Source organism: Bacillus rossius, chromosome 6, assembly GCF_032445375.1.
Source record: "Bacillus rossius redtenbacheri isolate Brsri chromosome 6, Brsri_v3, whole genome shotgun sequence".
Taxonomy (NCBI): domain Eukaryota; kingdom Metazoa; phylum Arthropoda; class Insecta; order Phasmatodea; family Bacillidae; genus Bacillus; species Bacillus rossius.
The window spans coordinates 26947408-26965889 of record NC_086334.1 but is presented as its reverse complement, the minus strand read 5'-3'; the positions used below and the strand labels follow the sequence as shown (position 1 = coordinate 26965889).

The 18482-nt window shown below is 38.0% G+C and overlaps 1 protein-coding gene across 1 annotated transcript in view; it reads left to right on the top strand.

Moving 5' to 3' along the window:
* Positions 1-18482, top strand: part of LOC134533407 (uncharacterized) — a 97648-nt gene that overhangs the window by 60634 nt on the left and 18532 nt on the right. The window lies entirely within an intron of this gene.

The following is an 18482-nucleotide window of genomic DNA, read 5'->3' as shown; positions in this document are numbered from 1 at the left end:
ATTCATTAAATAAATTAGTAATCCATATAATGATTGATTGGATCGACTTATGTCCTTGGTTCGATCCCTGGCCGATACAAAAAACTTTAATTTAAAAAAATACTAAAAAAGTGTTAGGTTTTGAGAAAATAAAAACACAAGTTCTTTTAAAAAAAAATTTATTACATAAATTCAATACACTACTACAAGTACAAAAAAAAACACTGACAAATTACCAAAGCCTTTTGGATTCCTCGATTCAAACAGTCTTCTTATTGTACGGACTAAGCCTTTTTACATGACTTTAAATGTCTATCCGATCCGTTCATCACCACAGCCAGAGACGGACTGAAGTTCATAGCACTTATATATAGTCTCATTAGCCGGTACAACACATGAGTCAAATCAATAACCATGTTTATTATACGTCTCGGAGCATTTTTTATAATGACGATGTAAGCTATCGAGACGTGAAATTAGTTTATTACACTTATTGCACTGAAATTGTATTCTTTGAACATTATTAGAACAACCGCTTCTTTCATGTCTGCGAGCATTTGAGGTGATAGTAAATGATGCACCACAGTATTTGCACTGATGCGAAGAACGCTCTTCATTAATTGAAGTATTCAATGCTAATGAAACTTCAGCTGATGGTGGAACAGCACATATCGAAGTCTCCTCCAGTGTTGTCAGAGGCGTTGCCAACGGGATCTGCTCCAACATCGTCGGCGCCGACGTCATGGTTCCCGTAGTCAATGGTACATCCTCCATCGAGTACGACGTTAAAGTCGGTAAAGATGCCATCGAAGTCTCAATAACAGGCAATTACGCGACTTATGCACCAGAAGAAACAAACTAGGTGATCCTTACACCGCCGACGTCAGTAACAAACTGAGCGTCCTGCTGTCTAGGACTCGCTTATATACATGCACCGTATGGAATAATACGCTAGTCAAATCAAGAACAATTTAATAAAATACTAGAGTCAAATCTACAAATCAAAAAAGAGGATCATTTGATCGAAAAAAAAATTCGATCTCTCCAATATACGCCAGGCTCCAAGAGCTACAATTCACGTCATCAGATCCATCTACAGTTTGCTCCTATGCTTCAATTGACCATTAGCTGCAAGTGCTCCAACAGCTCCATCAGCTTCAACACGTAATGTACGCAATGTACGCGCAATACATGCAATTTACACGCAATAAATGTAATGATTACACAGTACACACAGGAAACGGAACGTACACACAGTACACACACACAGGAAACGGAACGTACACACAGTACACACAGGAAACGGAATGTACACACAGTACACACAGGAAACTGAACGTACACACAGTACACACAGGAAACTGAACGTACACACAGTACACACACAGGAAACGGAACGTACACACAGTACACACAGGAAACTAAACGTACACACAGTACACACAGGAAACGGAACGTACACACAGTACACACAGGAAACGGAACGTACACACAGTACACATAGAAAACGGAACGTACACACAGTGCACACAGAAAACGGAACGTACACACAGTGCACACAGGAAACGGAACGTACACACAGTCCACACAGGAAACTGAACGTACACAAAGTACACACAGGAAACGGAACGTACACACAGTACACACAGAAAACGTAATGATCACACATACAGTAGCGGAAACACACACAGGCTTTGTTGGAAATCAGAATACAAGAAATAAAAAACATTAAATTTTACTTTAAATATTTTATTACTTCTCAACATTACACAAATACAAGTAAAAGAAGCCATTATTGTATGTAGCCAGCCTTCCTCAGTTCTTTGAGTATGAAGGATATTTATTTGATGCACGGATAGTTTCCTGCACAAAGCGAGCCATGTAGAAGTCTTAGCCGATCAACCAATATGTTTGGATCTTTCCATGATGTGTAATCAATCTATTCTACCACCATCTTACTTGCTTGTTTATTATAAATACTTTTAATATCACAATCATCCCAGTGATCATAATAAGCATTATCAGATTTATTTATTATAACACGACGTTTCCATCGTTTCGGTCTCAGGACATCGCCACATTCTTCGATCTTGTCAGCTCTAGGTGCTTCATCACAGTCTATACCTTTGTCAACAGCCTCAGAGTCACTGTAACAATCACTGTAGAAGACATCCTCTTCACCCAGATTACCGTATGAATTCGCTATCGATGATGTCGAAGTGTCTTCATCGTCTTCATGCTTCCTTTTTAGGAGTCCATCATTTTTACAAAGAATGGAAGATCTACTGAATATAGGCTTGAATGTATTCTCACTTTTCACGGTGTTGATACTTCCATTAGTTTCAGTCTTCCCGAAGCCATTAGCATCCTTCAATTTATGTTCTTCCTCACGATCGGGTGAGCTAATACCATCACGCTCAGGACAAGGAAAATTATTGTCATAATGCAGATCACTCTTCTTTAGTATAGTGGATCCATCGGTGTACTCTATGCCGTAAGTAGTCTTGACTTTACATGTTCTACCATGTCTTTTTAAGCTGTCAATTCGTGTTAACAACCTGCTACAACGATTACAGCTTAACATGTTGCGTAGTGGGTTTCTAGCACAATCATTCTTCTCATGACGTCTAGCATTCCTTCTCATGACAAAATCCTTGCCACAGTATCTACAGCGGCTTCCTTCCGATTCAGCTATAGATAACAAACCACGATCCATGGTAGCTTCTGTGACTAATGTTAGATACAAACTGTCAGTTTTCTCCAATTGGAACCATTTCTTAAATAGAGTTTTTGAAATATTTCATCAGCGAGAGTTAAGTTATCTAATGCAAAGCAAATTGATGCAAGTAGTTCTGGCTGTCGTCAACAGATGACGCCACGTGTTGCTTGCAGGTAAATAAAATATATTTCATTAATGTGGGATGCAGAACGCTTACTATCTATCGCAAAGGGAGGTTGGCTTCGATAGTATCCAAGGAGAAAAAAGTTCGTCCTTCCTGCTAGTGCTTCTCAGATTTCTCACGGTCCGCCATCTTGGATTACGACGTCACGGCGGCCATCTTGGATGGGTGTGACCTTGACCTTTGACCGAAACCGCAGGAATGATCGCAAGCACACGGATTAACCATCAAAATATTGATAAGAATAATCAGGAGCACACGGAGAAAACCATCATAATATTGGCAAGAATAATCAGGAGCACACGGAGAAAACCGCCACAAGTTTTCTTTGATATCATTAAAATAAAAAAAAAAATTAATATAAAATAAAAAATAAAAACGAAAAAAAAAATAATAATTCAAACATTCTGCTAGCTTGTGAACTTCTCATTGTTGAGCAAAGATAGAGTTCTAGTACAAGCCAGAATGTTTGAATTTTTTTTTTTTCGTTTTTATTTTTTATTTTTTATTAATTTTTTTTGTATTTAAATGATATCAAAGAAAACTTGTGGCGGTTTTCTCCGTGTGCTCCTGATTATTCTTGCCAATATTATGATGGTTTTCTCCGTGTGCTCCTGATTATTCTTATCAATATTTTGATGGTTAATCCGTGTGCTTGCGATCATTCCTGCGGTTTCGGTCAAAGGTCAAGGTCACACCCATCCAAGATGGCCGCCGTGACGTCGTAATCCAAGATGGCGGACCGTGAGAAATCTGAGAAGCACTAGCAGGAAGGACGAACTTTTTTCTCCTTGGATACTATCGAAGCCAACCTCCCTTTGCGATAGATAGTGAGCGTTCCGCATCCCACATTAATGAAATATATTTTATTTACCTGCAAGCAACACGTGGCGTCATCTGTTGACGACAGCCAGAACTACTTGCATCAATTTGCTTTGCATTAGATAACTTAACTCTCGCTGATGAAATATTTCAAAAACTCTATTTAAGAAATGGTTCCAATTGGAGAAAACTGACAGTTTGTATCTAACATTAGTCACAGAAGCTACCATGGATCGTGGTTTGTTATCTATAGCTGAATCGGAAGGAAGCCGCTGTAGATACTGTGGCAAGGATTTTGTCATGAGAAGGAATGCTAGACGTCATGAGAAGAATGATTGTGCTAGAAACCCACTACGCAACATGTTAAGCTGTAATCGTTGTAGCAGGTTGTTAACACGAATTGACAGCTTAAAAAGACATGGTAGAACATGTAAAGTCAAGACTACTTACGGCATAGAGTACACCGATGGATCCACTATACTAAAGAAGAGTGATCTGCATTATGACAATAATTTTCCTTGTCCTGAGCGTGATGGTATTAGCTCACCCGATCGTGAGGAAGAACATAAATTGAAGGATGCTAATGGCTTCGGGAAGACTGAAACTAATGGAAGTATCAACACCGTGAAAAGTGAGAATACATTCAAGCCTATATTCAGTAGATCTTCCATTCTTTGTAAAAATGATGGACTCCTAAAAAGGAAGCATGAAGACGATGAAGACACTTCGACATCATCGATAGCGAATTCATACGGTAATCTGGGTGAAGAGGATGTCTTCTACAGTGATTGTTACAGTGACTCTGAGGCTGTTGACAAAGGCATAGACTGTGATGAAGCACCTAGAGCTGACAAGATCGAAGAATGTGGCGATGTCCTGAGACCGAAACGATGGAAACGTCGTGTTATAATAAATAAATCTGATAATGCTTATTATGATCACTGGGATGATTGTGATATTAAAAGTATTTATAATAAACAAGCAAGTAAGATGGTGGTAGAATAGATTGATTACACATCATGGAAAGATCCAAACATATTGGTTGATCGGCTAAGACTTCTACATGGCTCGCTTTGTGCAGGAAACTATCCGTGCATCAAATAAATATCCTTCATACTCAAAGAACTGAGGAAGGCTGGCTACATACAATAATGGCTTCTTTTACTTGTATTTGTGTAATGTTGAGAAGTAATAAAATATTTAAAGTAAAATTTAATGTTTTTTATTTCTTGTATTCTGATTTCCAACAAAGCCTGTGTGTGTTTCCGCTACTGTATGTGTGATCATTACGTTTTCTGTGTGTACTGTGTGTACGTTCCGTTTCCTGTGTGTACTTTGTGTACGTTCAGTTTCCTGTGTGGACTGTGTGTACGTTCCGTTTCCTGTGTGCACTGTGTGTACGTTCCGTTTTCTGTGTGCACTGTGTGTACGTTCCGTTTTCTATGTGTACTGTGTGTACGTTCCGTTTCCTGTGTGTACTGTGTGTACGTTCCGTTTCCTGTGTGTACTGTGTGTACGTTCCGTTTCCTGTGTGTACTGTGTGTACGTTCCGTTTCCTGTGTGTACGTTCAGTTTTCCTGTGTGTGTACTGTGTGTACGTTTAGTTTCCTGTGTGTACTGTGTGTACGTTCCGTTTCCTGTTTGTGTACTGTGTGTACGTTCAGTTTCCTGTGTGTACTGTGTGTACGTTCATTTTCCTGTGTGTACTGTGTGTCCGTTCAGTTTCCTGTGTGTACTGTGTGTCCGTTCAGTTTCCTGTGTGTACTGTGTGTCCGTTTAGTTTCCTGTGTGTACTGTGTGTACATTCCGTTTCCTGTGTGTACTGTGTGTACGTTCCGTTTCCTGTGTGTACTGTGTAATCATTCCATTTATTGTGTGTAAATTGCATGTATTGCGCGTACATTGCGTACATTACGTGTTGAAGCTGATGGAGCTGTTGGAGCACTTGCAGCTAATGGTCAATTGAAGCATAGGAGCAAAATGTAGTTGGATCTGATGACGTGAATTGTAGCTCTTGGAGCCGGGCGTATATTGGAGAGATCGATATTTTTTTCGATCAAATGATCCTCTTTTTTAATTTGTAGATTTGACTCTAGTATTATTGTAAATGGTTCTTGATTTGACTAGCGTATTATTCCATACGGTGCATGTATATAAACGAGTCGTAGAAAGCAGGACGCTCAGTTTGTTACTGCCGTCGACGGTGTACGGATCACCTAGTTTGTTTCTTCTGGTTCATAAGTCGCGTAACAGGCCTGTTCTTGAGACTTCGATGGCATCTTTACCGACTTTAACGTCGTACTCGATGGAGGATGTACCATCGACTACGGGAACCATGACGTCGGCGCCGACGATGTTGGAGCAGATTCCGTTGGCAACTCCTCTGACAACACTGGAGGAGACTTCGATATGTGCTGTTCCACCATCAGCTGAAGTTTCATCAGCATTGAATACTTCAATTAATGAAGAGCGTACTTCGCATCAGTGCAAATACTGTGGTGCATCATTTACTATCACCTCAAATGCTCGCAGACATGAAAGAAGCGGTTGTTCTAATAATGTTCAAAGAATACAATTTCAGTGCAATAAGTGCAATAAACTAATTTCACGTCTCGATAGCTTACATCGTCATTATAAAAAATGCTCCGAGACGTATAATGAACATGGTTATTGATTTGACTCATGTGTTGTACCGGCTAATGAGACTATATAAGTGATATGAACTTCAGTCCGTCTCTGGCTGTGGTGATGAACGGATCGGATAGACATTTAAAGTCATGTAAAAGGCTTAGTCCGTACAATAAGAAGACTGTTTGAATCGAGGAATCCAAAAAGGCTTTATTAATTTTTCTGTGTTTTTTTTTTACTTGTAGTAGTGTATTGAATTTATGTAATAAAATTTTTTAAAAGAACTTGCGGTGTTTTTATTTCTCAAACCTGTCGCTTTTGTGGTATTTTTTAAATTTAAAGTTGATTTGTATCGACCAGGGATCGAACCAAGGACCTTATTCGATCTAATCAATCAGTATATATAGATTCCACATTAAGTTAATGAATTTTGAACTTTTTCCCGCATCTCTAGCTAAATAATTACACGATTCCAAGATGGTGACCATAATTACTTATAGTATGATGGTTGATTTGGAAACTATGCTTTATTTAGGACTTTGATGATTATTTATTAAAATTATTATAGTTCACTTAAAATTAATATGTTTTGCATCGTCCAGGGATCGAACCGAGGACAGGAGCGGATCGAATCAATATGTAAATTAATGAGTGATTTATTTAATGAATTTTGGAACTTTTCCCGAATCTCTAGCTTTAAAATTACGGATTTCCAAGATGGTGGTCTTGATGTCTGATAGGATGATGGTCGTAGAGGATTTAGAGTCTCTTTACGAATGTTGAACATGGTTTATTGAAATTATTATTTTTTACATAAAATTAAACATTATTGCATCGATCGGGTATCGAACCGAGGACAGGAATCCATCGAATCAATATGTAAATTAATGAGTGATTTATTTAATGAATATTGGAACTTTTCCCGAATTTCTAGCTAAATAATTACGGATTTTCAAGATGGCAGCCGAATTTCAAGATGGCGAGTGTCATAGTAATAAATGATTACTGTACTCTAGCGGATAAGAACTAGACTAACATGACGTCAGCGCACTCTCGCCGACGATACAATGATGATGGCTTCCAGCATCGAAGACAAGATGGCGGACATGACGTCATACTAGGTGACGATATATATGCTTTGAAAAAAAGTGGTGGGAGTCAGTCTGCTAGCACCCACCACGGGGGAAGGATCGGTCGCCATTTTTAATTTTTTTTTGCACTCGTCGGGTTCGAACCGAGGACTTCGAACTCCGTGTCGTAAATGTTTGTTTTTTTAAATATTTTTTATTAAAAATTTATTAAGTTATTTTTTTATTAATTTGAAATTTTTTTTATTAAAATCGGATAATAAATAAAAAAGTTAAAGATGGCGGCCGTAACGAAAATTGCAACGGTGACGTCATAATCCATGATGACGTCAGAGGCTTATCGTAGGCTGTAGACATGGATGCTTAAGCCTACATATGGACATTTCTAGCCGCTGGGATTTTTAAGGACTAAAAACGGGAAATTTTCCCTCGAAACGGGAATTTTTCTCTCGAAAACGGGAATTTTTGAATTGAGGAATTTTTTGAGATTTTTTTGGCGGAATTTTTTTCCACAGAAATGTACATTTTGGCGAATTTTGAGGAATTTTGGGCAATTTTTGCCCAATTTTGGCGAATTTTGAGGGTCAAAGGTCAAGGTCAAACTTGTCCCGTTACGCTGTGTCCCGTTAAACTCCTCCAAGATGGCCGCCGTGACGTCACAATCCAATATGGCGGACCGGCTCTCGGCTCCACACCCAGAACCCGTGCGCCCGCAGCCCCATTCCTATACTACTGCCACTGCCTTGTAATTGAGTTTCTAACGAACCTTAATAACGATAAATCATTTTATCTACCTGAGGAAAGTTAAACACAAGAAATGTGTGGTGAAATGAAAAAGCTTAACCGTTGTTTAAAACGGAGAGGTATCATTTAACAGTCGTTAATAAAACATTGTTTAACGACTGTGGTTCAATTGTCCCTTAGCCTTTTATCATACACAACCGTTATACACACACACCTACACACACACACACACACACACACACACACACACACACACACACACATGCTAGTGTGGTGGATTGATATTTTAATTTTAAATTATATCAAACGTAAATTGTTTCACCAATGAAGTCTCGTAGGCACGAAAAGCAGTTATACGTCCATGCAGTTTCTAAGCGCCGGATACTTCTGTTGGTTCGGCTCCTCTGCTGGAGAAAAAAAAAAGGTCTTGCGGGAAATTGTGGTCCCCGGATACTTTCATTAAGAAAATGAGCACTATTTCCATTATTTACAGTTAAGAAAAACGGCCACATAAAAATTTTACTAAGTTTTTCTATTGGCTTAAACACTTCGTTGCCCGCCATTTTACTAGTCTATGCCGCCGCGCGGGGGGTCCCACCCCATCTGCTGGGCAGACAAAAGGCTGACAGGATGTCTCGTGGAGGGGGGCGCGGGGTGGTCCCACCCCTTCTGCGGGGCGGACCAAGGGCTGGCAGGATGTCTCGTGGAGGGAGGTCAAAGCAGTGCAGGGGAAACGGTCGGGGTTATGACGAGGTCGGGGAACTGTCCACTGGCCGCGCCAACCTCTATAGATAGAAGCTAAATCAAAATGTTAAACGTTTTTCGTTCCTTTACTTCCGTCGCATTCGCGAAATAATTACTCCCGCCAAATGCCGTATACCGAGAGCTAAGGTGTTACACGTCAGAAACTACGATTAAGGCCTGCGTCCAAAAGGCAAAAGAGGACACCGTGTCAATCGGTGTCAGTGACTCGGGGCACCTTCGGGCGACTTCCCGACAAAATTTGGTTGTCTGTCAAGTCGGTTTACGGGCGATAGTTTAACGTCACAACGTCATAACAATTCATTGATGAAATGATTGCATACTTTATGAATAAAATTGAATAATTTTTATTATAATAATAAAAGAATAAATACTTGAAATTATACTAGTAATATTATTTTTAAAATTAAAGAATAATTAACCTTTATTGCCGAAATTGTTGTAATAAGAAATGAAAACCACATTAACTTTTCACTTCAGTTTATAAACAGTCGAGTGGAAGAGAGATAGATGCGGCGCAAGCGTACAGTGAGCGTAACGGGACACAGCGTAACGGAACAGTGTGCGTAACGGGACACTTTTTCGTGCGTGCAGCCGGCGTTCATCGATTTATTAGACGTTGTCACGTTAAAAAAAAATGTTCTGGAACAGTGCGCGGGTGCGGAGAGGACTGAGAAGTTTCCGAACCACGGGGCGGGACACCGCGCATGTAGATCCCCACCAGGATGCAGGTTTTCGGGAAGGCGAGATCAGGCAACAGATCGTCAGTAACGGAGGAGGTGTGAGCGTATCACTCTCTCCTTTCGTCTCTGCTAGAGCGACGGGTAAGCAACTAACAGATACCTGCCGAGATTCGAATTAGTTCCCGAACATATGTATACTTCTTTAGGCGCGTTATGAAATAATTTATGAGAGTGAATTTTTACGAAATTTTCACAGGATGAAGAAAATGCTATAAACAAAGAAAAAGCTACATACAAATAAAAAAATGTGTTTTTAAATCTTCCACTTTGGTGAGTAATATTGTACCTATACTATTTCCTATCATTTAAAACATTTATTTATTTATTTTAGTGATATAAATGGCGTATATAGACTTTTTCGAGTATTTTTATATATTTATATAAGTGAGTTTAGATTATACTTATTTAGGCGTGTTATTATAAAATGATGAGAATGAAGTTTTACGATGCGCGCGCAGCATGCAACAAAAAATGACAGGATGAAGAAAGACTGCATCGATATAAAAATTATTTTATTTTTATAATTATAATAATTATAAAAAATATTTTTCCTTTTAAATCTTATATTTTAGTGATTGATATTGAATACTGGTTCATATAATTAAAAACTTTTAAGTATTGTGAATATTAGTGATATAAATTGTGTTTATAAACTTTTTAAGTGTATTTATATGAGTGGTGTTGTGTTTCCGTATTGTATAATTTATTTGCATTGTAAATTATATATCATTACATTATTATTTAATAAATAATTATAACTGTAGCATATATATGGATTTTCATTTATAGTTAAAATTATATTATTTTACTAAATAAAATAATTAAGTATATACGTGTGTTTATAATAATATTGAATACTGAGTTTTTATTTAACTTTTTTTTAAATTTGTTTGAATTTTCACTTCACCAACCGTATTTATAATATCACTCCAGTCATTTTATTATTTTATTTCTATAAATTATTTGCATACGAAATATAATTTAGTTTCTTATTACGTCAAACAAGTGCAACTTCTAAAGCGCGTCCATATGTACATGTACCCCCTTTTTTTCTCCCGTCAAGCTAGAATTCATACAATTGTACGTTTGGACTACCTTTGCCATTGGGTTGCGGATTAATCAACACGCCCCTGTGAACTAGAAGCCAATAGCATGCTTGCTGAAATCACATGAACGAACCGAATGCAACCCAGAGAGAGAGAGAGAAAAAGAAAGAGAGAGCGGTCTAAATGTGGAAGCAGCTAATTGAGAGACGATTCCAACTTCATTGTAAACAACATGGTACCGGAAAATAACGAGAATGTTTCAGGTAGTCTAGTAATAGGGAAAGTGAGTTCACACGCGTGCTAACACGACAGAACATCTGGCTTCGTTTTCCAGATCTCATTCCAGCGACAATGTTGGTTTTCGTTTAGCCAGCAACGACGAGCGTGAATGTTTCACAATAACGCCACCACGCCAGAAACACTTCAACAGAATCGCAGATTTCTAACAAGCTATACATTTATTCGCGTATCCCATCATTAGAGAGGCCTACTTCAAAACTTTTAACGATGTCGAAAACTTTCCTTCGAGTACAAACTATTGTTATTTGCTTCGGTTGTTTAGGACTTTTCAAGTAAAGTTTCGTATACGAATATACAGAAAGAAAGGAAAAAAACATTGTTTGTTTCGTTTCATTTCGTCGCAGGGAACAATTCAAGCTGTCCTAAATCCCTGGTGAGTTTGAGCAGTGGCAAAACACCGGCCTTCTTACCATTCTATTGCCTGACGAGCCATTCGGATGTCACTAATTAACGGTTTCCGCGAAATCACCAGTTCCGGGAATGACTCCTAAGGCTTTGCCAAAACTTTCAGTACTGAATTTTGTGTGTCTGTCGACGAAATAAGAAGCCTAAATAAATACCTACTGTTCAAACTCATCGTAGTGTTCTACAGGAGTATCCCGTCCCCCTTCGTCAGTTATTTCTTTTGTGTTAACTGAAATATGTATTTAATAGTTCTTGCATTCATCAACCCGTGAACCACGCCATTCTAAAACAAGTTCAGATCTAAGCCTAGCCCAGCAGTCAGCTCTTTGTTGTCACAATTTTTGACGTGACAACGTCTAATAAATCGATGAACACCGGCTGCACGCATGAAAAAGTGTCCCGTTACGCACATTGTCCCGTTACGCTGTGTCCCGTTACGCTCATTGTACGCTTGCGCCGCATCTATCTCTCTTCCACTCGATTGGAACAACCATCGATTTGACTTTTTCGAGGCACATTATGCTTGAAACACTCCCATTCGTTTCCTACTTTTCCTATCATCGTTATATCCTTAACAGAATATCTCAGATTGGAATAAATTAAATAGCAAACATGTATAAAAGTTATAGTTAAAATAATCTCTTCGTTAAAGTAATAAATATATTTGAATTAATAAGTGCAAATAAAACTAAATTTATCAATTTAATTGTAGATTTCATTTCACTCCTTCTTTGTATCCATACAAAATAGTGATAATTCAATAAAAAATATTCAATTTTATTCATAAAAATATGCAATCATTTCATCAATGTTTTGTTATGACGTTTTGACGTTAAACTATCGTCCGTAAACCGACTTTACCGCCAACCAATTTTTTTTTAATAGATTCAGCCGTGTACGTAAATTTATGGTACCCAAATGACCTGTGCCCCACTCTGTAACCGGATACCCGCAAAACCCCTCCTTCACCCATGAGGGGTGTCTGACCTAAAGTTGAAGTCACTCGCGTTAGCAATAATTATTCAGCAAAGCAAACAGCAGCTGTGTGAAGCCTAAAGCTGGAACGAAGTACAAGGTTGCCGTGACGTCTACACGACAAAATACATACATGGCTTGACGGTACGCGAGAAATAGATTTTATTTCTAATTTCGTCGTGTCGCGCCGCGCGACGGGGAGTAAACCGCAAACCTTAGAAAACTAACCTTCAAAAATGTTTACCTACTTGGTCAATCTTCATGCTGAAAAACGATATTTCGTTTTACATTTGGGTACACTTTCACATTTGTAATGTGAATTTAATTGATTAACCATTTTTATTTTTAATTCTTCGCATAGCTAACCGCTGAATTATTTTTCTGTCCCGCACAAACATAATGTTTTCTTCCTTGTATCTATAAACTTAATCTCATTTCGTGCCATAGAATATAGAATATGTTTTTATGCATTTCAACTGTCTACAGGAAATGAAAAGGGCCCAAACTGTTTTTAGCGCAGTCTATACTGCCGTTTATGGACGCATTTGGACTACATCCACATTAGAGTTCATCGTGTTAATGTTGTGGTATTGTGACCCTACGCTATTAATTCTGTCGTGCTGGAACGCTGTACGACACCTAATTGGGTTTGTCGTGGCGTGTTCGTCGTAGCATTGTGATTCCAACTGAACTCTAACAGTTTGTTTAAAAACAAATATCGTAACAGAAACAATATGGGAAACTGGTAAATACGCGAGACAAGTGATTGCAGCGAACCTGGCGGTGTGGAAAGTACCTACGTTTTTAATTGCGTAGAGCTAATTTGCAGTAGTGGCATCTAGCGGCGCGGACTGTAAAATAGCTTGAAAGTAATGTAGTAAATTATCTCGTGCTTCGCCAATGCTAATTGGCCAGCGAAGAGTTTCCCACATTGTCCTATTACGATATTTGTTAAAACCTTGAAAAAATCTCACTATGTAGAGTCGTAAAAATGAAATTATAAAGTAAATAATATACTAATTTTTTAAAAAATATCAGCAATGAATAAGCTTTAAACTTCCATATCCGTTTGGAAAACGAGTAGTGAGGTCATTTTTATTTCTCAATTATTATCGTGGCAAAAATTTACACACTAGCTCTCTAATTTCTTACCTTCCATGGAGTTAGGTATCGTTACCTCCATATCTGGGTGCATATTAACAAACATAACTTAAAAGTATAATTTTTACTCACTAATTTTTGCATATTTACTAGAATGAAACCTCATATATTACGATAACATTTACTTTTTTTCAAGCATACAAATATTTCTAAAGAAATAAATAAGTTAACATACATAAAAATCTAGTGGTTAGCTGGTCACCATAGTGAAAAATGAAGGATATCACCTTTTGCATGAGATTTATGTAGATTTAAAATTTTCTTGTTTCACACGTATTTTTTTTTTCTTTTTTTTTAATTGTTTGTGATACATCGAGAAACGTTTGTTCTTCCAAGCAATGACTTTTTAAAAAAATTGTCACCACAGAGAATTGTTTGCATTCTATTACATTGGCAATATGTTTGTTGGTTGACTTAAAATTCTCAAGTTATAAAATAAGAGTAAAATCTATAAAAATTATTTTTTTTTTTTGAATCTGGTGAGCTGTAAAATGGACACGAACATCTCTGTAAGTACATAAAGGTATCTTCATTACAAATTGTACGGCTTACAATGTAAAGAATATAGAAAAGCTGAAACATATGTCTACATTTTCATACGCATCATGTTCCTATGGAGCTACGTACAAAAGTAAATTAATCCAATAATCTTTTTTTTATTCCTTCAAATCGAAAAAAAGTGTTCTTGCGAGTGTATTAATATGTTAAGGGTGTATTTAATGTATGAGCTATATAGGAATATTCCTTAACGCTCCTAAAATTTCCACCCCCACCCCCCACCGCCAGCCCATTTGTTCTAAAATTATAAAAGAAGTAACGAAACAGGAAGGAAACTGATTTATTTTATATATAAAAATTTATTTATTTTACCTAACTCATTTTCACAAGATACCACTCCACATGTTTGCCGTACGCGCCCATGCTGCTATTTCATATATAACACAAAATGTTTCAGACACTTTATGTAACGTTACGGGAATATAAGGTAACACGGCATTTTTCTGAAAAGTGTCATCATTTATTGATGTATAGGTATTTAACACAATTATTTTACAGTGGAAAAAAATCTTACATTGATTACAAATTATTTGGTAAATCTCTGAACATCAAATTTATCAATAAGTATAAATCACTTAAACTGCTTACAGCGATTTGTCCATTTTGTAAAAAAAAAAAAAAAAAGTCTAGATCCCAGATCGTATACAGATTTTGTATACTTGAAACAATATAAATGTTGAACAATGTTGACCGAGTTTTGAAATCCTTCACTGAGTAAGGCAGTGAATCGGTAAAATGGCCTTTAGGGGTTCACCTACGAACCTACCTAGTTCGAAATTTCCCTGTAAATTATTTGAAATTACCGTTTTTCAGGAAAATATGTTTACGTTTTCACACGGAAAAGAAAAAAAAGAATTGCCAGGCTATGCGAGATTCCTATTTTCAAGACCTTTGTGAGTTTATCTGATATTTATCTATTCGAAGCCCCTTAAAGTGGCCCACAAAGATAATTTACCCACTTATTTAGCTACCTTCCCGCTCAATACATAACTGAACAGGCCCAAGGCGTCCTTTGAACTTTGTTGAGCACTTTCCAAAGATAAACCCACAAGGTCGCAGTTTAAAGTCTCATTGGCACACGCTTCACGGCGGAAATAACTGCACGTCACTTCGCTGCCTTGTGCAGAGAGGTGACCAGGCACCTGGTGCGCGTGCAGATATCGCCCTTATGCTCGTTCCACAATGACGCGGGAACGTTAACATATGTAAACGGATCCGCGTAGGCTCAAGATATTTACGTTTAGCTACATGTCTGCCGCTGTCACAGTGCACATACACGTAGCAGATGGCAACCAAATAGACTGTATTATTACGGTTACGAAAACATCAATTAATTTCTAAGATTGATGAGATACGAGAACTTAACACGGTCGGGTTTTACATAAATAACTAAAATAAACCATGAGGTAATGATGGAACGCTGATCACATTTATGTACTTGAAAGAATTTATAACGTATTTAAAATGTAGACAAACATGGCCAACACCGCGGTCAAATACTTGTCTTCCTAATGTTCGGACGGAGTAACGTAGTTGTTCAGCTTATCCGTACGCTTCCGTGTCCGCACGCGTGCCATTCCAGACATCTCTCGTGTGATTTACGTGTTTTTAAGTAATCTGTGTCCGCTCGCAAACGCAAGATAAAACGTAAGAAAGTTGGAAGTTGAACAATACTTGCATCGTGTTACCACTCCTTGCGTAGTTCATAAACTGGTAGGTACTCTAAAAAAATGGTTGCTGAACATTTTGCGTCTTGCGTTCTTGCGTACTTGCCTAACTTATTTAAACTAGCTCTTAACAGTAACCTGACCTCCTATGGCATCACTGCAAACAGCCCATAACTTCTGCATCCTATACATAGAACGGTATTCCAAGGCGTTCGGTTAAGGTATAACTGGTATCTGCGCTTCCTTACAGATGTCCAAATAACAACTAAAACTCTAGGTGGGACGTGTCCTTCCTCTTAGATTAAGTGATTTTATAGGAAAATGGGTACAGGCTATATGCAATATAGAGAAATTTTTCTTATTTTTTGCATTAGTTGTTTTCGATTTGACGGTTTTAAAACGTAGTTTATTGGGAGTACCAAATTGGCTTGTAAAGCATTAAATTACTTTTTTTTCGAACACTGAAACTCACATGAAGTGGTTTGCGAACACTTTTAACACAAGAACAGTAACAAGATATGTATAAAACAGTCGGATTTAAGGCAAGTTAAACTACCCAGATCTTAAAATCACAAGAACTATGTCCAGTCAATGGAAAGTTGAAACACATTCGTAACACAGTAAATGATTTTTTTTTAATTAATTAAAAAATCTTCTGCCAAAAAATATCGAAGTGTGTAAATGCGAATAAACTGTTGCAGGATGGACGCGATGGGACAAAGTTTCGCGAGACCAGTTCCAGTGATAGAATCGCCATGAAACGACTCACCGACGTAGTACACAACCTCTTGGCTCGGGTGAATGTGGCCTTGGACAGCCTTGAAGAACATCACATTCGACAAATGATGGACATGGAGGAGGAAAGAATAGAGACATCTGGTAAGCGGCAACATTGCCACACAATGATTGCTCTCATTTCTTTAAGCTTGCCTCCGTGGCGTAGTTGGTTGAAACGACTGTGGTGCAAGGGGAGTTTTGGTTATTTTTTTTGTGTGTATGTGGAGTTCTAAACTGTTAGATTAGGTTAAGTATTGATTTTAATAAAGATCACAAACATCCCCCCCCCCCCCCCAACACATCAAACTTCAATCCACGAATAACCAAACAGTTTCAACAAAAACGTTTAAAAACATACTTCTGAATAGTTATAAGAATATAAAGATCATCTAATGGTTTTGCTCCTATAGTTGTTTAAAGTTTTGTTTCTATTACTATTGATTAAAAAGTCATTTGGTTAATTAGGTAAAGAGTGTTTTCTTGAAAGTTAATTTTATAAAAGTGGTATTATTATTAAGATTGATATTATTTATCCAATAACACCTAATTTATTTGAACTTGATCGTGGAATAGCATTAACAAATAGGAAGTATCATTCAAGTTGAATGTGGGTGGGCGTTACCAGTGAATTTGCTGGTGTAAACTGGTTCTAACGCATTCCAGCGGACGTTTGGCAACCTTATATACTATTTTTATGGCAAAAATGCTACAGAGATCAAAACCATCGGACGAATTAAATGGTGTTATTCTAATTTTCTCAGGTACTTTTTTAATCGCGATTATTTCTTGTTATGACCATTAAAGTGTACAAAATGAATTCCAATCTTGTTTCACTATCGTAAAGTTTCATTTGGCACACCAACACGCATAGTACGTCCCTCGATGATCACAGAAATGACTTTATACGGGTTAATGGCAACGAAAAAGTGATCTCTGCGCATGCGCGGAATTTGGGCAACAATGGGCAGCGCATAAGACACCAAAATCCGTTCCCTAAAAATTAAAGGACTGGCCGTGTCCAATAGTGCATTAGGAATACGGTTAGGTAGCAGGTGTATAGCATACTCACTATCTGAACCCTTATTTTTGTGTCCTGGAATATCGATCTTATTATCCTTCCCCAAAATATTGTTCTGCCGCCGGTTTATTGAGAATCGCTTCAGAGGTTCCTGGTGTTCGTAAAAGAAAAACCATCGTGTGTTGCTTTGTTTGGGGAATGGCGCGTCGCTGCACAGGTGTTGTTGCTTTAATTTAGTTTCGTGAAGCCCTTTGTCGTCGGGCGACTCCTCTTCCTGTTCATTTCCCGCTGCTGGCGGTGGGCGGACAGTGTCAGACTTGCGCGATAACGCCCACCTCTTTCCGAGCGCCTGTCACTGCGGCCCGTCCGTTCAACACCGCCGTCCTCGGGTGAGTTGCTGATCAACAGCGCGACTTTGGACAAAGAATATCAAGAACCAGACACGTAGCTTTGTTGTGGGGCGTTTATTTTGTATCGGTGGATAGTCCTGATAGTATATATTTTTTTTAAATCAGTGGGAATCCAAACGTCTTCGAACTGAGGCCGAAGACTGAATTCATGTGCTCAGTTAAGTAAGTACTTGCGACGGCGCTCTCCTGCACCAAAGTTTGAAGTCAATTGGTTAGCAAAACAAACGGCACCTGCAAAATGCCTTTTTAACACCTTCAAAGGGACTCGCTAGGAAGAATCGTAACTATGCCATCATGAAGTAAGTGTTGATAAACAACGATGTTAAGAACACATCAACAAGGAATCAGCGTTGAACTTCATTATAACCCGAAAAATACGTTCTTGGAGTGATTTCTTCAGTAGAGAAGATAGTTTTTAAGCATTGTTTTAGATATTTGCCATTGCTGGTTTGAACTGTGTGTAATAGATAAAACCTGAAGATCAGTCTGTTTTCACTGT